The sequence below is a fragment of the Gallus gallus genome, chromosome 19, assembly GCF_016699485.2.
Source record: "Gallus gallus isolate bGalGal1 chromosome 19, bGalGal1.mat.broiler.GRCg7b, whole genome shotgun sequence".
NCBI classification, from domain to species: Eukaryota; Metazoa; Chordata; class Aves; order Galliformes; family Phasianidae; genus Gallus; species Gallus gallus.
The window spans coordinates 10,059,251-10,074,113 of record NC_052550.1 but is presented as its reverse complement, the minus strand read 5'-3'; the positions used below and the strand labels follow the sequence as shown (position 1 = coordinate 10,074,113).

General features: G+C 51.5%; 1 protein-coding gene and 1 long non-coding RNA gene across 10 annotated transcripts in view; one reads left to right on the top strand and one right to left on the bottom strand.

Annotated features, from left to right (window-relative positions):
- Positions 1–14,863, top strand: part of XAF1 (XIAP associated factor 1) — a 205,585-nt gene that overhangs the window by 185,923 nt on the left and 4,799 nt on the right. The window contains exon 2 of one of the 9 annotated variants that reach the window (XM_015302263.4): positions 10,133–14,536. The exons of 6 other annotated variants lie outside the window; for them this stretch is intronic. The gene's annotated coding sequence lies outside the window, so the exon portion shown is untranslated. Of the gene's footprint in view, positions 1–9,956; positions 14,537–14,863 lie in introns of those variants that run through there. 2 more of the 9 variants (XM_046902764.1, XM_040650177.2) reach the window with 2 other exon arrangements.
- Positions 1–14,863, bottom strand: part of LOC124417317 — a 37,360-nt gene that overhangs the window by 19,634 nt on the left and 2,863 nt on the right. The window lies entirely within an intron of this gene.

The following is a 14,863-nucleotide window of genomic DNA, read 5'->3' as shown; positions in this document are numbered from 1 at the left end:
AGAAGGATCACATCAGGGTGATAACATTCTGGTGGGGGCTGAAAAAGCGGCTGTTTGGGTTCCTGTGATTCCCACAGCCACCCGCAGCACCGCACAGTGTCTGCACTGCGGGGCCGTGCGGCAGTGGTGCATGCAGGGCTGCAGCCCCAAGATGCGGGTTCATTTGGATTTCGAAAGTGGGAATGCCAAGCTTTGTTTATGTGCTGGCACCGGCACTAATTACCTTTCCCTTTTTTAGCACCATTCCTGTGTTCTGTCCCTTCCTTAGAGCTGATGATAAGCTGTCCGTCCGTGCAAGCGCTCTGCTGACACAAATCGTGACGGATATGAGCAGCAATAAGAGCACGGCTAATGAGACACTGCTCACAATGAGAGGAAAAATTGAACCGTGTTCTTTTATCATCAATGTGCAAAGCCAACTGGAATAGATTTGTTTCAAGAAGGCCTCTTTTCTATTTAAATGTAAAATACACTGAAGTGCTTTAAGAACCACAGAAAAGGATAGCACTGGAAGCAGTGCTATCCTTGTAATCCCAGCCAAAGAGAGAAGGAAAAACACAAGCAGCTCTGCAGCATCACAAGGGGGCCAATGGCTTCTCCTGCTCAGACCGCTTCTGTGCAGAAGTGCAGGAAATCACAGCTACAAAGAGGTCACTGAAAGCTTTGGTCGCTCATCGCTCGGGGGGACGCAGGCTCAGGGAGCGTCTGTGCTGTGCAGCAGCAGCTGTGTGCTGTGCGGCTGTGCCAGGGCACGGGGAGCTCTCTCAGCGTGGGTTTCCCTGCTGGCGGCTGTGCTCACACACCTCTGTGCCATCAGAAGGGCGTGGGGCAGAATGTGGGGACCATTTCCCCCCCCCCCACCCCCCCCTGTCCTGCAGGGCTCACATTGCTGCGCTGTCTGCCCAACTGTCCCTGGCACAGACTGCACACACTGAGTGTGCCCTGAGGGCTGCGGGGGCACTGAGCTCAGGGGGAGTAAATGGGCTGCCTTTTCTCTCTCATCCCTTTCAGCCCCCCCCCCCCAAGCACTCATCTTTTCCCACATCTCACTCTGAAGTCTCTCTTAATTGCACCCATTTCACAGTACAACATAATGGTTACTATAACTCCCAGCACCGCTGCAATGATCCAAATGTTTCTGTGCAATATTCCAAATGCTGTGATCCTGAAGTGAGCTCTTTATTAGGAAGAATTATGAAATTTAGAGTAATAATGCCAATCTCTGAGAACAAAGAGTCAGTTATACCGCTCAGGGTTTTACAGTGATACCTAAATTAATCGAGGTGCCAGGGTGTGTTCCGTTTGCTTCCCCTGCCCCACGTGCCCACACCCACTGCTGGGCAGAGCACCCCCCTCCCGCCCCATGCTGGCAGCCTGGCCCCGCAGAGCCCTCAATGCAAACAGCTGCTCACCGTGCATCACCACGCACTGCGCACACAGAGCTCCCATGAACCCATTCCTCCCTTCTGCCAAAGACGTGAGATTGGGTTAAGAACTGTCACACCTGCAGATGGAAATGCACTGAGGGTCTTCGTTTACCTTCTGGATAGAATGCTTAGAAAATATTCTGATCTCATTTCCCCCTGCTTAACACACTCATAAAGGCACTGAGGAAAAGAAACCAGGCTCCGGGCCAGCATCTTCAGCACCCAAGGCATTAATAAGCACCAGATGTTGTGGGAACCTGCCGTGAGAATTTGGATAAGTGATGTGAAGGAGCACTGGAGGGGGCACGCAGTGCAGTGATAGGCGCTGTGTAATCACACGGGAGAGGTGTGACAGCTGGAGGGATGGATGGCTTTAAGAGGAACTCAGTTAACTCAGAGAGCAGCAGCCTTTCTGTGGCTACAAACACCTCAGCCCAGTACGCCTTCTGGCTCAGGACGCCCCTTATCTGCTCACTGCCATGACCTGGGCTCACACGTGGCGCACCTCTCGGTGCCCACCCGGCTCACACGGGATGCTGGCTGTGGTGCCCCAGCACAGCTGTTGGCTCTGCCCACATCCCAGCAGCCGTCCCGAGCTGCAGCCTCCTGGCTCAGTGCGGGCTGAGCCCTCTTCCTGCCACACTTCTTGCGGTTGGATGATATTTTAGTATGGTAATAAAGTAACTGCATTGACACAAGTCAAACATGAACATTTGGAGTGTGGGCTGAGAAAAAAAGCACCATCTTTATGCCCGCACACAGCCAATGATCCTCTCCGACAAACGGTGCAGCAGCAATGCTTCCCTTGGCAGCACAAATCACTGCTCCTCCCTCAGCTCCTCCAAACGCAAACGTCTCCACCACAAACAACCAACTCCAAACTCAGAGGTTTTTCCCCAGCAGACTCCCAATCCTCGCGATTTCAGATGCTTTTGTTTTCTTGTTTTATCTTCATGAACAGTTTGAATGGTTTTATAATTTGCCTGCGCTTCCACTTTATTGTATCTGTCTTCCATCTGTTATTTTTACGGCTTCTGTTACCATTCTGCTCTCACTAATGCCAACGGCTCTACTGTAAAACTGATGTTGCATCCTACAAACTTATCACCTCACTCCAAAAATACATCTTGTGCATGGTGGCAAAAGAACTGCCTGGAGAAGAACGAATGGATCTTTTATTAATGATTTTCTCATAGGAAGAGACAATGTGATGGTTGCACTTGGTGCAAATACATCTTCCCACTGCAGCTCTAAAATTCCCCCCAGATGATACCAAGCTCATTAAAGAAGTCCTCCCCCTTCTAAAGAACTGCCCAAAGCACTTTGTTATCCAAACTCCTGGTGTGGTTTTGAGTAGAGCTGCCTCGGGGACAGGTCCAGCCCCAGGGTCCTCTGAGGAGCACCACGGAGGAGCGTTCCTGCCTAGGGGGTGACCCCAGCTCCCATCTACCCGTAATCCTGGGCCAATCCATGTGCTACCTCTGGTGATTCGCTCCCAACTAGCTTCTGTTGGAGTGAGCCTGGCATTAGCTGATGCAGAGGCCATTTGCTGAGGACAATACATTTATCACTGAGAATCTGCCTATCTCTATTGTACTAAGCATGCACATGGTGAATCTCAATCATTTTAACTCAGACACTCTATTATATATACCATGAAATTTAACAAGGTATGTCCTATACAGGGCTGTAACATTGCAGCTGTGAGGACTAATTAGATAACACTCATTATTGTTCATTCAATTTGCGTTTGCAGATGCAGGGAGCTGAGTGCTGACTGCTCTCACTCTGATTGATCGCTCCCACTTTGCATTCATTAGGAAGGTGGCCGCAGCACAGTAGTTTTACAACGTGTTTGCTCCGTGCGTAGCTGGATGTGCCACTCGGAAGCCCTGAACTGTGCCTCTGATTAACAGTACTGTGCAAACATGGCACAGGCGGTGCAGTGCGATGATGGGCGGGCAGCAGGGCTCTGTGCTGCAGGGAGAGATGGGTTGGGTGGGGGGATGGCAACAGTGCAGCGTGTCCAGGGGCAGCAGTGTCCATTGCTCATCTGCTCCCTCTGGACATGAGTTACAGAAACAAATGGCTTTGCCGGGAGTCTGAGCTGTCAGACAATGGCCAAACATGCAGAAGGAGGGCAAATGGACCCATCAGCCACTGTGCCTCTCCCTGATGTTATGCTCTGTTTCCCCTCGGCCCAGGCTGCAGCCCCTGCCTGGTGCAGAGCCACAGGAAGGGCTGTGCTGACCTCAGAGCGCGGCTCACACCAGCACTGCAACCAGAACACATCAGGGAATCCCATGTTCCCATAGGGCTGAGAGCCAACTTAGCCTTGTCTGTCCATGAGACAAGACTGGATTGCATGTTGTCCAGGCCTGTGGTCAAAATATTAAAGAAACAGTGCAAGAGGCAAATGATACTTTATACAAGTACTGTCTGGGTACTGAAGAGGCGCCTGCCCAGCAGCTGGTACTTCCCCTGCACTGGGCCAATCTGACTGTATTTAAACCACAGCAACAAGCTCTAAGTGCTGTTCTTCACCGTCCCCAGAAGTCTGTTTCCACTTCTGAGTGCACTGAAGGCTCCATACTACAGACACAAACATTACTGCTGCTCCTGCAACAACTCCCATTGTACTACGAACCAACACAAGCGCTTTTGGCAGATAGTGGTGTTTTCTCAGCCACGCTGAAGCTGTGACACAGTGTTCTGCAGGGCAGCACGTGCTGCACGCCCCTTGCAGGTACAGCTTTACAGGAGAAGCGTCCTGATATTCGGGGATTAGGTTCAGCCCAGCACAGCCCCAGCTCAGAGCCCTCTGAAACAAACCAGAGCCTGTGCACAGCGGTGGGTGAGGGGATGGTGTGCAGCAGGAGGGCACACCTCGCCCTGGGGACCCCATGTGTCCCACTGCCCCCCAGCCACAGCGAGGGCACGTCCAAGGCGGGATGCTGCCATTCAGAGCTGAACTGGTTCCAAAGGATTTTTTCATTACACTCGGTGTTGCCAGGCTGCCAGCACAGCTCTGCTGCCATCATGCTACCAGATGAACTGTTGCTTCAGCTCATTTCGGTGTGAAACACTGTCACTTTTTTCCTCTTTACTTATGCAGTACTCACTGGATAGTTCAGGCCTATGCATAACATATTTATTCAACAGTAATCGTTTCATTTCTGTAAAGGAAATATGTTCCACCACTCCTGCAGCTGACGGGCTCTGGCACACGCTGGAAGCTGAGGCTCCAAAAGGAGGGAGAATATGTTTATAGGATGAACCGCAGCTGTTTGCAGCACTCTTCTGCCCTAGCAATTATTTTAATAGGAAGAATTCCTGGAGGGTTATTTGGCTTCTGCGCGGCGCGTGCTGTGCTCACAGCCTCTGGTTGGGTATTAGAGTAGTGAACCTCCAAAGACGCTTCTGTTCCTGCAAAGCATTTTTAACAGGGAGCAGGGTTCTGTTCTGCAGCCTGCTCACGCACCAGAAAACACTTGTTCCCATGAGTGGCACCAGGAATGGTACAAAACCCAGAACATTTACATAATCTGCATTACCATAACCCTACTCATCAGCACTGTGAGCTGCCCTCACCTCCCTGGGTGCAGAGCTCTCTGTGCAGCCCAAAGGTGTGCAGCGAGGAAAGGCACAGTGCAGATGGGGTGAGCTGTGTGCTGCGGGGTGCTGCATGGGGACAGTGTGTGGGGCTCACAGAGCGCAGAGTGGTCCTGGGCAGCATCACGGCCGGGCTGTGTGCTGGGCTGTGTGCTAGGGTGCAGCCAGGGCCGTTGGCTCAGTGCTGCATTTCAATGGTAAACTGAAGTCCATTAAAAATTCAGCAGCACCCTGTGGATGTGTGGCTGTCATGGCTCAGCAATAGGCTCTGCCAGGACAGCCCTCAGATCGCTGATCACTCAATACAACACCCCGACCTGCCTGGGCCATCAGCAGGGCAGCCCGCTGCCTTGGCTGGAGCTGTGGGTGCTGTGTCTGTGCTGAGGCTCCTGCATGGCCACTGAGATGCACTGCGGGCGGCCGGATGAGGAAATGCTTACATCCTTCCTGTGGATTTACTTCAAATTCAGCTGTCCAAAACACTGAATATTTGAATTCTTTATAATTTCGTTCTGTCCTCATTTTTATTTCAAGAAACACACTTGCTTCTTCTGCATAGGAAATGCGCTGGCAGCACTTCCACCAGAAAGACTCTGCTCACAAACTTAAGAACATCTAACAGCGAGTTTGGTTGGGGAGATTTGTTTAACAGCCCTGGTTAAAAACAAAACCAAGGAGCAGCAGAAGGGCAGCACATGGCGCAGTGAGGGGTGAGATAGGATAGGGTCAGTCACAGCCAGCCTCAGCTCCAGCCCCAGCGATCACTGAGCAGTGCCACTGCTATCAGTGCTCCTGTGTGCCACAGACAGCCATGCAGCAATGCAGTGCTGCACAGACCCACACACAGACACAGAGCTGACGAGGCTCCAGGAGACGTTTCTAGCTGAAAGTAATGGAAATCGGTGGCCTAACTGGAAGTTGAATGCCTTAATACTTCAGTGGAAAGAGATGTAAGAGACCAACACGTGCATAAATAACACCTGCCAAATCACACTTCAGAATGTCAGCCAGAAAAAGAAACCCTAACAAATGTCCTGGTACAGGGAAAACAGATAACAGTTTGCTATCACCAAATAATGTTTCTTGCATACAGAAATGCCATCCTTTATCTAGATATTTAGATGGGAACAGAAGTTCAGTGGGTTTGTCAGCGCCATTCGTTTCTCTGGAGAGAATCCTGAAGTGCTGCTGCTGACAGAACATCAATAATGGAGATAAATGCTCCGAAGCGTTAATTTTCTCAGTGCTGTGAAATCTGACTCATAGACCGTCACCATACAGCGGGGGGGGAGGGGGGTGATGCGAGCAGGCACTGCGAGCACCGACTGCAAGTAAAACAACGTAATTCGAGTGGGGTCTGTTAGCAGTCTGGAAGAGGTGTGCTCTGGGCAGCAGGACGGATTTCAGCAGCTCCCAGCAGTGCTGCAGCCCAACAGTGCTGCCCAAGTCTGCCCTGTTCACAAAGCTCTCCAGTAAACACCGAAGGACCCCATGGGCAGAGCAGCTGCCTGCATCAGCACAGCCCCGTGAACCCGGCAGTGTTGTGAGCACAGAAAAATGAAGGCAGGAGCAAATTGGGACACCAAATGTCACTGTTACTATGGGCAGTTACCTGCAAATTCACCCTCAGTTATACTGGATGCAGTACCATGTCAGAAGGTAATTTTCCCCACATTTGCTGTCTGGGATTCATTTTGCTAGTGCTGGGCAAACACTGAAAACGTTTATGTGCAAATGTTGCTTAGAACATTTCATGTAATTAGCCTTGACCGTTTTCTCCCTCCTTTTAGGTTCAGTTCCCACAACTTTATTCTACCAGACCTGTTTACGATCAGAGTATCCACTAAAGTAGCAAATTGCATGTGATTACTGGAGATAATTCACCGAGAGCAATGCGATCAATTCATTATTAATTCTCATTATGAGCACCACTGTTTGCTGCCCATGGCCCTGCAGTCAGCCCCCAGGGCTGCAGGCACTGAGCAGCGCTGTGCCCAGCGTGGGTAAACCCAGAGCACCTCGCTCCTCCTGGTGAGCAGTGCTGCATCAGCCATTCGTTTCGTTTAGCTGCTTTTGAGGATGGTGTTGTTGAACTAAATTGAATCTGTCTGCTGGCAAATACCCTAGAAACAGGCAACAGCCCTCTGGAGCGTGTGGGACCACTCCTACACCCAATCCATCTTCCTCCAGTGAAGGTGCTGTGCAAGTCAGGCCTGGATGCTTCACTCAGACTGGCAGGACGAGACCTGATAGAGACAGATCAGAGGAACGTGCTCCCCCCGCGACTGCATCGCTCTCAGGGGAAGACATATGAGCCGCCTCAGGAAATAAATGCTGTAATCCATAAATGCCTGCAGGTGCCCAGGGAGCGCCACCCTGCGCTGCGGGGTGGTGGCAGGTGCTGCAGTGAGCACTCCTTGCTCCAAACCCACAGCCTGCGCTCTAGCCAGGTTTGTGCTGCCTTCATGCCCATGCTAAATGCCCTGGAAACTAAAGGATTTACACTGAAACTCCATTAAAAAAAATCTCTTAGCCTCGAGCTACGCCAAAGGTGTAAAGCAAGCCTATGAAGTGCTGCTGTTGTTTTTCCAGGCTGTCTGAGCTGTCAGAGTGCAGGCGCTGATCGCGGGACGAAGGAGCAGCAGCTGCAGCGCTGGGACCCCGCAGTGCCAACAGCAGGGAGATCCCCGCCATGGCACACTGCTGCTGCTATGGCACTGCTCAGGGGCAGCTGCAGTGCCCTCACTGACCTCAGTGACATTCACTACAAGCACTGAATGGCCCCATTATTTTTCCAGAGTGAATAGCTATGAGGGATTAATATCCTTTCCCTCAGAGTTCGCTTTTCTACTATCAAAGCAAAGGGCAGATAAAGCATGGGCCAGGAGAGAAAAAAAAAAGATGATATAATGAAGGGTTTGTATTCTGCACGGAGTTAACCCAGTGGTTGGTTATTCCCCTGCCATCTCCTGCCCCAGGCACTGAGAGCTATTTCTGGGTCAGCCGTGGTCCTGCTGAACAGACAAGATGTTTCTAACTTTTCTAGGCAATAGTATTTAATATGTGCAATTCCTGCTGAGGTCGACATAACTTCCAGGCAGGACAAGTTTGCATATTTTAGATGTGGCTTTTAATGTCACTAATCTGTAAGCGTAAAAAAAATTGCATTTCGCCACTCCCTAGAGGTAAACTTCAGGAGTGGAACGGCATAAGCACTGCCACGGTCAGCTGCTCCATGTTTTCCTGATGCTAACCTTCAGACAGAAATGCAGCCTCCTACCTGCTCCTTGGCTGCAACCCTTCACCGGTTGGATTATGCACTACAGTCTGGCTGTGAGCACGGTACTGTGTCCTATGGCACGGGGTGTTTGGGCTGGGACAGCGTTTTCTGACCATTGGCTTAGAGGCCGTCTTAGAACCTTGCCTCCAATTTCCAATCAAAGCCCTGAAAAGCAGATGTGAAGCTGCTGGGGAGGGTGGAAAGGGAACGAAGCCCTTGGAGGAGTGGCTCCTAACACACCCACGGACTGCAGCTTGTAAATGGGATCAATATGGTGTACAACTGCTGGGAAAAACATACATACAAATACAGCAAAAATGTGCTGTAAAATATGTTGGGGCAGGAAAATGAATGATCTCTCTGTCAGCTATTTAAAAGCAATCCAGTAATGTGAACAATCAGAAGTGAGGAAAAATCAATGCGCTTCTCACAGCACAGAAATGGAAAACAAGCAGGATTTGCTCCTGCAAAATGCATGCAAACAAAAGCCAATGGATTAATTTTTCTTGTTGGTAATGTGGTCATTTCTTCAGAGATGGAGCCACGCTCAGAGCAGCCCTCTCTGTAGACACTGTATGCTATGTTTATTGATGTCGGTCGTAATATCCCCACTGGTGTCAGTGGTACACAATCCAGTCTTTACACTAATTGTCAATTATGAGCAATTGTGGTTTATTCCCATCACATTTAATTTGTTTAATAAAAAGTTGACTAGAAAGATCTCAAGCAAAGGGAGGACAGAGCATGCCAAACCCTGCTGCTGCACTCCTGTGCTTGATGCTCAGGAAGCACAGCAGAGCCAAAACGAAAAGTAATGCTGTCCCTATCAGAGAGATCAGCTCCTCAGAGGAACGACTGGTGTGTCCCATGGGGCTGCTGCTGCATTACAAACTGCAGCCAACGTCTGCCTTCAGGTATCAGAGGGGAAATCGCATGAGGAGGTGCAAGGAGAACATGGCTGGAGTAACCCACAGATGGGGGGGGGGGGGGGGTATCCAGAAGGAGCTGCAGGGGGGCTTTGTAATACAGGGGAAATCAAAGGGGAGAGGAATTTGTGTTGCAGAGCAGAAGGCAACAGTATGGTTGGTTGTGCTGCCTGATACTTTGTGCAGCCACATGGCTTATCTCAGGACTCAGCATGTGAGCATAGAGGGAAATATGTACTGGTTTTCCTTTCCAAACTTTCTTATTGGACCTAAGAAATACAGCCAGGAACATCACAGAAATTAAAGACTGCAGAACTGGCACTAGGACCATGGGAACTGCCAGGCCTCAAGTCAACTCCTGAGCCTTGGCCAGGCCTCTGCTTGTTGTCACAGAGGGGCACCATTGTTTGACAATGAAAAACCCCCAACCTACTGAATGGTCGCAGCAGCCAGCCCTGCCAGCAGAGCTCAGGGAACCCGGGCATGCAGCAGCCCAGGCTGTGTTCCTCATCACACAGCCAGCACGACACTCTCCAGTGCAGAGCACATGAGCTGGAGCATATGGGCAGCTGTCCTTCACAGCCACCTGAAAGCAATGTGTACTTTGAGGATTCCAGCCAGCCGCTTGGGTTGGCTGTTGGTTTCCTTCAGGCAACCTGAAATGAAATGCTGCTCGGACCACCAGACTGAAGACAGCCATGCTTTCTGCAGGTTACAGCAGCCACCCCAGTTCGTACATCAGTATTCAGCACAGACTCAAGCAAAGCAGTGCCGAATGCCAGAAATCTTGAGATGAAGAGCACAAGTTTCAGGGTCTGTCGGTGAGCGGTTTTGATTTCCCCTCCCCCTTTCCTTTATAGCTCTACCTCTCTGTTCCCCATCCTCAGCATCAAGCAGCAGATTGAGATTAGAGGGAAGGCTCTGCACCAACAGCTTCTCCTGCCTCCAGTACAAACTGAGCGCTCTCAGGAGCAGCTCCACGCACCACACCTGAAGGCAGCGCGTCCCAGCGGAGCTGCAGCCCCAGCATGAGAGCCAGCAGTGCTCACCGTATCCCAGCACAGCACACTGTGCCACCAGCAGCTCGCTTTGCTCCTGGGGATTGAAGGCAATCGCGATAATACAGATCAAGTCATGAAAGTGCTTTTGCAAACACGCTGCCCCATCTCCCGCTGCGTCAGGAGAGCAGGAACTACTGCCTCACTTTTCTGTCTGCGGGAGCACAGAGAAGGAATATGCATCAGGACATGGTCACCATGGTGACAGCAGGGACACAGCAGGAGCGTTCTTTGAAAACACTGGCTTGGATCAGAATTAATGCGGGAAATGAACAGCTGAAGAACAGCAGAAAAACCTCTTAAATTATTCAGCTGGAATGAATTGTCAGCAGTGGTTCTGAAGCAGAAGGCAGCAATGGGGTCCTCCCTGCGAACCGCAGGAATGGCACCGCCGGAGGGCGGGCAGTGCACGAGCAGCCCAGCCCTGGTTCTGCCTGCATCCCTTTGCTAATAACGCTCCAAAGGTACTGTGAGCATTTGCAGACACTGCCACCACACCTCCCCACAAATAGCAACTGTAACGGCGCTCTGGAGCAGCAGAGTCAGCAAAAATGGCAGCACTGGTCCTGGAAACACAGCCAGACCTGGCACACTAAAAAGAAGTAACACGAGTGGTGTAACGACTGCTTGTTCTGAGCGTGCACCAAACTCCATGGCAACTCATCAGTAACTGCACGGCTCCTGTAGAGCTGCTTAGGACCTGCAAAGATGCACTGCTACAGGAGGAGAAACCGCAGTTAAACTGTTAAAGTGAAACACTTCTGAGCTCAGCCCGGTTGCTGTGCTGTTGTGTTACCCAGCAGTACACCAAAGCCACGATTTGTCTCTTTCTCTGCACTGACTCTGAAGTTATTCATTGAATCATTATTTCTAATTTTGTAGGGACTTTCTGTACAAGGGCCGACGCCTCATGCCAAGAGAACACAATGCCTACAAAAAGCACTGTTTATACGAGACAGCTGATGCACGGCAAGAGAGACATCGAATTACCACTTCAGCGTTGCTTATACAAACGCATCGGGAGGTGCTGACGAACCGCAGTCCCTCCTGCACGGCTCGTTCTCCCAAACTTTGGGAGCTATGACAAATTACATTAATTCATCTGCGGAGCTCAGACACGTTTTTAAGCCGCTCCGTGACAGTTCCCATCAGCCTTCTTATTTGCCGTAAAGCCGCGCGCATCGGCCGGGAAAAAATCCTTCCGTCACACCACGGAACCGCCGCGCTTTGCGGGGAGCACCGCGCAGTGCGGACCGCCGCTGCCCGCGCCCTTTCCGAGCGCTGCGCTGCGCTTCACCCGCGTGCCGCTGCTGCCACCTGGCGGCCGGAGCGCCAACCTGCAGGCGGAGCGGCGCTGCGCTGCGCAGAGCTCTTTGCAAAGGGAGGACTGCCGGGAAGCGGGCGGGACGCAGCAGGAGCTGCTCCTCGTCTTTGGAGGTGTAGTTACAGTCCCGTCCGACCGCCCCGAGCCAGGCCCAAATCGCCTGGCTTCGACGGGGTCCTCGTGGTGCTCTGCGGAGATAGCAACGAACATTCCCAGCAACCTATTCTTTACACAGAGCAGTACTCCTTAATAAAAAGTGTGCCAAGGCTCAGATGTGACGATGCTGTGTCTCACCATAGGCACAGAAACAGAAACTCAGAAGTAAGTGGGGCATCATCATTAGCAATTGCTATGAACCTGTAGCACGGGACAGTTGAAAGGCAGTGCCATTGAGCTGCACTGTAACACCATAGGGAAAGGAGGGATGAGCAAATTGAAGACAAAGCAGAGCAGTAATGCATTCTGCAGCACAGAAAGTGAAGCATCGTTGCCAGGTGAGGAAGTTAGCCAAGCCTCTAAGCAGTCCCACGTCTAAAGAAAACACCTTCAGTACATAATTTAGTAACAGACTTCTAGCAGATAAATGCTGTAATGACTATTGCATTTAGTCATTACATATTGCAGTATGTAAATTGCACATTTAGTCAGTGCATATTGCACTATGAAATTCATGTTTGATTGGATTTTCTGTGGTTCTTAAGAAAATGCAGAGTAGCACATTTTCCAAATGCCATTCATCGTGCATGTGTAGGACGCAGAAAATTAGGATCCCGATTTGAACATCTTAAGATCAAAATTACATGGAATAAGACTGAGTTGTACCAGTTGCGTACACAGCATACTGTAATTGCAGCTACTTCTGGAATAAGTTGTGATGTGTGCCTGAAACATGCAAGGGCTGAGCAGAATGAGGTCCTTCTGCTAAAGCTGAACGAGCTTCCTGTCCAGAAAACACAGCCCCGACCTGGAGGTCGGTCTGAGTTAATGACTTCCTGGGAAAAGGATTTGCAGTATTTGCTTTCACATTTCACCTGATGAGCAGACTTAGCAGCTGAGCACTCTCAAACACATCACCTATAGTGGAGACTGTCCATATCCCTAAAAGTGAACAATGATTCAATTGCTGCCCTCTGAATCCTATGGAACCTGAATTCAAATGTCTGCTCCCACAGCCTTCACTCCTTGTTTGAACTGTGAGAAGAGAGGAGGCAGTTCTTGCGGTGAGATCTGTTACGAGGAGTTTTTCATAGAACCATACAACAGTTTGGAAGGGACCTCAGAGCCCTCCCCAGCCCCACCCCCGCCATGGGCTCAGAGCCCCCCGGATCAGGGCCCCATCCACAGCCTGGGGCTCCTCCCAGAACGAGGCAGCACTGCTGCAGCCCCAGAGCTCCCTGAAGTTATTTCTCCCCCAAGTGTTAAGTCCACATTCTTTGAGTGACTGCAGCAGAGGAGAGTGGTGGCAGTGCCATCTGCTGGGCCACGAGCACTATGGAACAACAGAAGACAGCAAAGAAAAATGAATTCACCCCTTCTGATGAGGGTGTGAGAGGAGTGCGATGATCTCTGCCCAGAGATGCTGCTCACCCTTACACGAAGGTGAGGTGTGCACTGCTTGGACCTGAGCTCCCCGGGTCAGCTGTGCCTCCTCGCCTGGTGCTCAGCCCCGGGTTGGGCCGCGACCCGGCAGATCCCACACAGTAACTTTATGGATTCTGACTGCGATACTCAGCTGTTAATTCCACCGTCACCCATCTGTCAGTTTGTAAATATTTATATTCCTCTTTAAAGGTATGTCTTAACTGTTTGTTTATCTTTAAATCTCGACATTGTCTCACACTACAAAGTGTAACTTAACAACCTTGGGCTGATACTGCTCAAAATGCAAGGAACTGTCAAGAATTTCACACTGCATAACAACTACATCTCGTGTCTCACACAGCAAGAACTGCTCACAACCTGCAGCTCTGTTGTGTTGCAGCCTGAGCCCCCCACCATCCTGCCCTGTGCCACCACCCTGACTGTACAAATGCCCTCAGCTCTCAGAGCCAGGTGTGCTGCCCGGCATACGGCTGTGCTCCGGGACAGAGCTGGGGAGGTGCACAGCTCCGCTTTGTTCTCAGTAGATTAACATTGCTGCCTATCTTTTCCTCACCCGGCGTCAAAAATAAAGAAGTTCCAGATCATTCACGAGCTGCATTTTGATGGCCACAGAATGGTTTGAACAAACGATTCCTTCCTCTCCTAGCAAATTCTTAGGGAAGGCATTCTCACCCTGCGCGGCGCCAGCTTTATGCCCTGCAGGATGGCAGCACTCCTCACTGCAGGGCTGGGCAATGGGACACCGCCCTCGGGCTGCAGTGCCAGATGGCCACAGAGCTGCTGAGTGCAGCCCCAGTGCTGGGCACCCTGCGGGGAGGGATATGGCCACACTTGGTGCCAGCAGGCAGCTCTCCTGTACAGACAGGACCTGGCTACTGCTGAAGGCCCTTCCTGGTTTCACTTGTTGTTTTATATTGGTTACAAGGCAGAATATTTATGTTGTTTGTACTTAGCGGATGTACAGGCTGGAGTTGTTTGGTTTTTTACCATTCAATAAAAGTTAAAGTTTCGTTGTTATTGTATTATTTTGTTATTGCTGCTCCCAGAAACACAGGGAAACAAACCCAGAGAGCTCCCCTTTCCAGCAAAGCTGTCCCTGAGCACAGCAGCGAATGGCGCTGCGGGTCCCGCTGGGCGCGGCGCGGTGCAGCGCAGTGTCTGAACCCTCGGGCGCAGTGCATGACCTGGCAGCCCCTCCCGCTGAGTGCCCGCGGAAAGCGAAAGCAAAAGGGAGCGAAAACGAAAGGGCGGACAGGGAGCGATGGGCTGCGGAACGTGGCTGGCGGCCGGCTGCCTCCTGAGCGCCGGTACGTGCGGGACGGGGCCGGGGGGTACGGCGGCTGCGCTGCGGGAGCGGTTGGGAAGCGGAGGGGACGCGGGTGGTGGGGAGGAGCACGGAGCTCCGCCGCCGCACAGCACCTCCCGCAAAGGGGCGATTCCGCGGTCGGGCTCCGGCGCCTGACTCGAGCAATGAGGCGGAGTCCCTCAGCTGAGAGCAGCCCGGTGCGTGCGGGCTGTCCCGGACCTCCTCCGTTTTCATTCCTCAGCTCACACGTGCCAAACGGGTCCGTCCTCCGCGTCTTTGCCTGCGCTTTGGCCCCGTAAAGCTGCGCCGCTGCGTCCTCTCTCGCATT